Source organism: Neofelis nebulosa, chromosome 11 (assembly GCF_028018385.1).
Source record: "Neofelis nebulosa isolate mNeoNeb1 chromosome 11, mNeoNeb1.pri, whole genome shotgun sequence".
Taxonomy (NCBI): Eukaryota; Metazoa; Chordata; class Mammalia; order Carnivora; family Felidae; genus Neofelis; species Neofelis nebulosa.
Window position 1 is genome coordinate 8,726,951 of NC_080792.1, and position 7,777 is coordinate 8,734,727.

A 7,777-nucleotide genomic window follows, 5' to 3' on the forward strand; every position below is an offset into this window, starting at 1 on the left:
GGGACATCCTTACCTTTTACTTGATATTAGTGGGAAAGCTTTCAGCTCCTCACCATTAAAGTATCTGCTGTTGTAGATTGAGGTAGTCTATGAGTGTCAGTTGTATCCAGTTTGATTGATTGATGCTGTTTGAGTAGTCAATCTACGTCCTCTTTGGCTTTTATGCCTGCCAGAATTGTCCATATCTAATACAAGGGTGTTGAAGTCTCCAACTGTGATGATGGATGCATTTATTCTCCTTGTATTTCTTGTTTTTACCTCGTGTAGTTTGATGCTGTTGTTAGGTGCATACATTAAAGGTTGTTATGCCGTCTTAGAGAATTAAGCCCTTTATCATGATATAATGTCCTTTTTTCCCTGATAACTTGTTGCTTTGGAGTCTGCTGTATATGAAATTAATAGATAATTGTGCTTTCTTTTTATTAGTGTTAGCATGATATATTTTCCTCCAACCATTTACTTTTGATCTACATGGGTCTTTATGTTTAAAGTGGGTTTCTTGTACAAAACCTATTGCTGGGTTTTGTTTTTTGATCCACTCTGACAATTTCTGTCTTTATTAGTGAATTTAGATCATTGACACTCAAAGTGATTATTGATATAGTTGGATTAATATCTATCATATTTATTACTGTTTTCTATTTGCTGCCTTTGTTTTTTTTTTTTCCTTTTGTCTTCCACTCTTTTTACTGCCTTTTGTGGTTTAATAGAACATTTTATATCATTTAACTTTTCTTTCTTAGCTATACTTAGACTTTTTTTTTTTTTTTTTTTTTTACCATTTTTAGGGGATGCCATAGAATTTGCAGTACACATTTAAAACTAATCTAAGTCCACTCAAATAATACTCTACTGCTTTATGGATATTGTAAGTACCTTAAAATAACAAAATAATTTTAATTTGTCCTTATCCCTCATATCATTACTATCATTCATTTTATTTATATATAACATTCATAAGCATGTGTATATATATACACACACATATAAAATATAGACAGAGACATGAGTATACATAATCAAATACATTGTTGGTATTTTGAACAAACTATTATCTGTTAGATCAATTAATAAGAAAAGTTGAAGTTTTAAATTTTACCTTAAACTATTGCTTTTTTGATATTCTTGCTTTCCACATGTAGATTTGAGTTTCTGACCTGTATCATTTTGCTTCTCTTGAAAGAACTTCTTTTAACATTTCTTGCAGGACTGGTCAGCTAGCAACATATTTCCTAGTTTTTTTTGTGTTTTTTTTGTGTTTTTTTTTTTTTTTTTTGTCTGAGAAAGTTTCTATTTCCCCTCCACTTCTGAATGATAATCTCACAGGGTACAAAATTCCAGGTTAGTGGTTTTTTTCTCTAAACATTTTGAATATTTTACTCCACTCTCTTCTTGCTTGAGGAGTTTTTAAAAAGAAGTCAGATCTAATTCTTATCTTTATTCCCTTATAAATAAAGATTTTTCCCCCTCTGGCTTCTATTAGGATTTTTTCTGTATCTTTGATTTTCTGTAGTTTGAGATGATAGGCCTATCTATCATTTTTTTTTTCTTTTCATTTACCCTGCTTCATGTTCTCAAACTTCCCAGATCTATGATTTTGTGTCTGACATTAAATTGGGGAAATTCTCCATTATTATTTTTTCTAACATTTCTCTTGTTTGTTTCTCTTTTTCTTGTTCTGAAATCCCATTACTTGTATGCTATACCTTTTGAGTTGTTCCATAGTCCTTGGGTAGGACTGTGTTCTTTGTTTGTTCGTTTTTTTGGCTTTGTTCCCTCAGATTTTCAGTTTTCAAAAATTTTATTGACATATCCTTGATCTCAGAGGTTTGTTTTTTTTCCCCCCTGAGCTGATAGTCACTCAAAGACATTCTTCCTTCTGTTACAGTGGATTTTATCTCTGCGTTTCTTTTTGGTTCATTTCTTAGGATCCCTATCTGCTTACGTTGCCCACCCGCCAATGCACTCATTTACTTTATCCATTAGAGCCCTTAGCATATTAATTTTAGTTGTTTTAAATTCCCAGTCTGATAATTCCAATATCCCTGCCATGTCTAGTTTTGATGCTTCCTCTCTGTCTTCAAGTTGTGCTTTTTGCCTTTTGGTGTGTCTTATAATTTCTTCTTCGTAGCCAGCCTTCATGTACTGGATAAAAGGAACTACTGTAACTAAGCCTTTAGTAATGTGGTGTTGAGCTGTGTGTGTATGAGGTGTTCTATATCCCTAGGATTAGTTCTTGGTCTTTTTGTGAGTCTGTGCCTCTCGACTGTGAAGTTCACAGTGTTTTTCTTTTTTTTTTTCTCCTCCTTGAGTGGGAGAGGATACCTAGAATGGGTTGGAGTTGAGTATTTCCCTTCACCGATTTGAAAGGGTAGAGCCAGAAGCACCTGGGTGGCTCAGTCAGTTGGGCATCCAACTTTGGCTCAGGTAACGATCTCACGGTTCATGGGTTCAAGCCCCACGTCAGGCTCTGTGCTGACACCTCAGATCCTGGAGCCTGCGTCAGATTCTGTGTGTCCCTCCCTCTCTGCCCCTCCTGCACACACTCGCACACCTCTCTCTCTCTCTCTCTCTCAGATAAACATTAAAAAAAATTGAAAGGGTGGAGCCTGCTGGATTTGGGTATTTCCATCCCCCAGGCCATTTAGGTTCTAATACTCCAGTAGGTTAGGCTCCGGTAACGAGTTTCCCCTGTGGGCAGGCCTTGTTAAGAAAAACAGAGTGCTCTGGGGCATTTCAAAATGGTTTCTCTGCCCTGCTCCCTACAGTTAGAAGAAGGGAATTTTCCTCAGATATTTACTGTGTGACCCTGGTCCAGCTCCTGGAGGTAAATCTCACAAAATTATGGGAGTCTCCTATGACTGGGTCCCCCTGGAGTTTAAAACTAATAGAGGTGTCCACACGAACCTCCAGCAATTCATCAGTTACAGTTCTGGTTGTCCTGTCCTGGTGCTGCTTCCTGTGATGGGTTCAGCTTCGTTGGGCTCTGCTCAGGTACGGTGTTATATTTTGTACTTGCCTGTTCGTTTCTCCAGTCTTGGAAGCAACAGTTTGCTTGGTTTCCTTACCTCTCTTGTGATGCTAGAAGAGTTGTTGATTTTCAGTGTGTTTAGCTTTTTCCTTGTTAACAGGATAGAGTGGTCGCTTCCGAGCTCCTTACGTGAAGAACTGGAAACTATAAGTTCCTCCTTTATTAAATTTTAAAGTATCTTTGTTGCTTTGGTTAAATAGGTAGCCAATTTGTTTCTCAGCAACCCATGATCCTATCTTAAACAAGTGTTCAAATATCTTTACATCTTTCTCTATTTTCTCTGTCTGCAAATCTAATTCTCTGGGGCATATTGTTTCCACCTAAAACTATCTTGAAGGGTCTCTGGAAAATCACAAAGGCTTTGTGCTTTCAACTTGTAAAAAGAGAAGTGTTATAAATAATTAGGTTTATTTGATATGGTTCTATTAATGATTTGCATGGGAAAATAACACGTCAAAAGAGATGGTAACCCTCTTTGGGTTAAACGGGTACAGGTAAAGCATTACTAATATAAATAGTTCAGAAATTGTAGCCTCTATGGAAAGATCTGAGTGATTGTCAATGCCCTTATTGCCTATAATATACCTCTATTTGTCAGGATCCTGGTGCTGCTTTGCTTAAAATTGGATAATGGTAAAGTGCCATCAGTTATAAAATCGGTTATTTTTAAAATGTTAACTCGGTTACAACATTTCTTCTTTAATGTGAATCTAACATCTTCTAGGACAGTGGTTTTTAGTTGGGGATATACATCCCTTACCTACAAAGTTTATCTTTAAGTTTTATTTATTTATTTTAGAGAGACAGGGTCCAAGTGGGGGAGGGGTGGAGAGACACAGAATCAGATGTCTGAAAGCAGGCTCCAGGCTCTGAGCCATCAGCACAGAGCCTGTCGCAGGGCTCCAATCCACAAGCCTTGAGATCATGACCTGAGCTGAGGTCAGAGGCTCAACAGACTCAGCCACCAGGTGCCCCTACTTACCTATAAAGTTTTATTAATATACAGCTATTTCTTCAGTTTTGATAATAGAATCTAAATTTTGTCCATGTTGTGGGGGTGGAAATACACAACTGCAGATCTTTAATTATGATTGAGGAAAACAGTTTTGGTAACATAAGTACCTTTTGATGGTAAATTATTGAAAATGAGCGTGGACTCGGGTGCCCGGGGGCTCAGTTGGTAAGTGTCCGACTTTGGCTCAGATCAGGATCTCGCGGCCCACGAGTATTAGTCCCATGCTGGGCTCTGTGCTGACAGCTCGGAAGCTGAAAACTGCTTCGGATTCTGTCTCCCTCTCTCTCTGCCCCTCCCCCCTCACTCTCTGTCTCTCTCAAAAATAAATAAACATTAAAATAAAAAATAAATAAAAATAAAACACCAAAATTAAAAAAAAAAAGGTGAGCATTGCCTCAGATTTGGCAGATAAAGTATAATTAGAAGTCTGCTTCTGGGCTTCTGGAAAAGACTTTCCCTACAATAAAAGTAGGCCCATGAGGAAAATTTGCTTTCCTGCCTTGCTTCTATATGAACTCTGTGAGACTAGGATGCCTGAATTGTTTGGATTCCTGTGGGAACAAGTTTCAGGACAAAAGTTGGATCCTGGAATTTGAAGAAAAATGGGAAGCACCTAGGTAAAACATGAGCCTGTAGAGTGTCCTGAAACTGCTTTGTCAGCGGAAAGTTTACTTGATATTTTTAAATTGTTTTAACCGGTTTCAATCAATTATTTTGTTACTATGGCCCAAAGCCCCCTGCATACAGAACTTGACATACGGTGAAGCAATGGAGATATCCTTTATTTTATTTTATTAAAAAAATTTTTTTTTAATGTTTACTTATTATTGAGAGAGACAGATCATGAGTGGGTTAGGGGTAGAGAGAGAGGGAGACACAGAATCCAAAGCAGGCTCCAGGCTCCAAGCTGCCAGCACAGAGCCCGACGTGGGGCTCGAACTCACAAATACTGAGATCAGGACCTGAGCCGAAGTCGGAGGCTTAAACGACTGAGCCACCCAGGCGCCCCTCGAGATACCCTTAGTTTCATGATTGGAACATGCTCTTCATGGCCCACCCGAACTCCAGGCATTTATGTAGTGTAATCCCCTCATCTTTATGTTGGACCATCATGTTTTGATGAATATAAATCTTGGAGACTTGCTTCTGCCTTACACTCATGATTGTGAAGGAAAGACTTTATCAACACCAACTTCAGAAAAGACTGACTGTGAACCAGTGACATATTGACTAATAAATGAAATAATTGTTTGACTTCTTTTACTAACCAATTGTTCATTAGAATAGAGAAAACCTGGTTTTCAGAGCCATTTCAATTCTCCAGAACTTCAAGCTTAGCCCAGTAGGAGTGAGTAGATATGGTACACTATGTCACTTGAGGGGCTGCCTATCAGTTCCCAAAATTTCACCTTCGGTAATTCATCACTTGGTATCTTGAAAGCTTTTCTGTTTTCAGGTTTCTCTCACAAATGCTTAGCTGTGAAGGAAGCAGTAATTTAAAGCAGTTAGAGAGAGATAACTAACAGCCCTGCGAGACCAAGATAGGTTCCATGAAAGTAGAGAGGAAACTTTGACAGAGAATGAGTCACCTTTTTTACCAAACTCAGATTTTGCTTGGGTTCTGATCCTTTCGCTTGAACCGGGGATGTTTAATTGAATTACAAAATTATATTATCATGGCATTTTAATTCTGGAAGGGACTTTAAATATGATCTAGTCCAACTCCTTCATATTAAAAATGAGGAAGAAGTTCCATAAAATTCAGATATATTGCAATCCAATTTATAGAAAAGAATCTTACTGTTTATTGCTACTCAAGCATAGCCAAAAACGCGCCTTAGAAAGTAAATCTGTGAATCTAAGTAGTGACCCCAATTGCTTTTTACAGAATACCAACTGGGGACCAGGGTAAAAGTGAAAGTCTATCTTTCACTGATGAGGGTGAGAGTTTTTGACAGTACAGAGGGACTGGATTTGGTTGGTTCATAGGACAGAATATTACTTGTATGATATGCGTGCTTCAGGATTTAATTATTCAATCAACTTTCTTAAAAAGGAATAATGCATCACTTTCACTTTGGGAATTGAACTTGAGATGAAAGAGAGAAAGAAAAGAACTTTAGCTCTTGTAATTTAGTAGTATTTTATCCTACTTACTTATTTTATGCTTAAACTCCTGGTTTTCTGTGAACTGAGAGAAGTAAGGCAGCGTTGCCAGGACTTCAAAGGACCGTCAAAGGGTAGACAGTCAACCATGGGTGGTCAGTATGACAACAAAGAAGTTGAGCATTGGGCTCAGCAGCGATTCCCTGACTGACATAAAATTTTACAAAATAAGCTCCGAGCTCGCATCCAGTGCTTAGAACCCACTAATCCCTTAGAAATTGTCATACCTGCTATTACGTGCTTCGAGATAGCATTTAGCAATCAGCAAGGAGTGCACGAAGAATGGAAGACAGTCAGTCATACGGCATATACACAGATCTAACAGAGCTGTGGAGCCTTGAAAAGGGGTGCAGTTAGAAAATATATAATGATAAAAGTTAATTTGGCATGTAGATGATTTCAAACACTAAACCCCTTTCATAAATACAACGTCCCTGTCTTCTGCGTCTACTTGCATATGGTCACGTCCATCACACCCATGTTGGTGCGCTCCCGATTCAAAGGCAACGAGCAGTGACGTCTGCCCTCTGTAAAAAGGAGAGCTTAGCCCAATATATTCCTTGGCAAATCAGAATCTGGAAAACTGAGAAGCTGACTATTTGTTGGTGGTCGGTTGAACTCATAAACGTGCAAAATTAGGTGATGAGGATGTGATTGCTATGAAAAATGATGGCATCAATATGCAGAAAAGAAGCAGCACCATCGTGAAGGAGAGAGGGTTTTCAGCCTTCAAGAGTGTAGAGTTCCTCCCAGATTTCCAGTTAAAGATTTAGGTAGCTGAAGTGTGGCAACACTGGGATCCTTGTTCTTGAATTTCCTTCTTCTGACTCGCCTTTTCCCTTGAATCCTTGCCCAGACCCCCCTTTCCTTCCTATGCTAAGGTGATTGAATGAATGTGCTTTAAAATGGAAACCCTGTTAGTTCAAATACAAAAAGAAACAAGACAACAAAAGGAGGAAGATAAACCACCTGAGCTCATGATTTCATTAAATACAACTGATGCCCTTCAGTTTTGCTAGATAATTTCACACACTGGCTCCATCATGAGTGACAGGATGGCATAGTTTGGCAAGAGAGTAACACATATTAGATAGATAATGTCATTGCCAAATATTTAGACTCTATTACTTAGTTACCTTAGCTATAAAAATAAACATAAGTGTAACATCTATCTCATAGGGATAATATGAGATTTAATGATATTAAATTTACAAATATTAATATTTGTAAAGTACTATTAAATATTTTGGTACTGACTTTTAAATGTTGGCTCTGATTTATGTTATTCTTTAAGTAACTAGACTATGTGCATTCTCATTAAAGAACAGTCTTAACAATGATACAAATCTGCTAATAGAAGATGATACAGAGATGATACTTTACATAGGGAAATAATTTAGTTTATTGGCTAACAAACCATTAAGCATTCTTTACTAAAGGGTATACTCATCTATTTGTTAATTTTTCCCCTTACTCCTTCTTGTTATATACCACTCAAGGAGCACCTGGGTGGCTCAGTTGGTTAAGCATCCGACTCTTGATTTTGGCTTAAGTCATGATCTGGT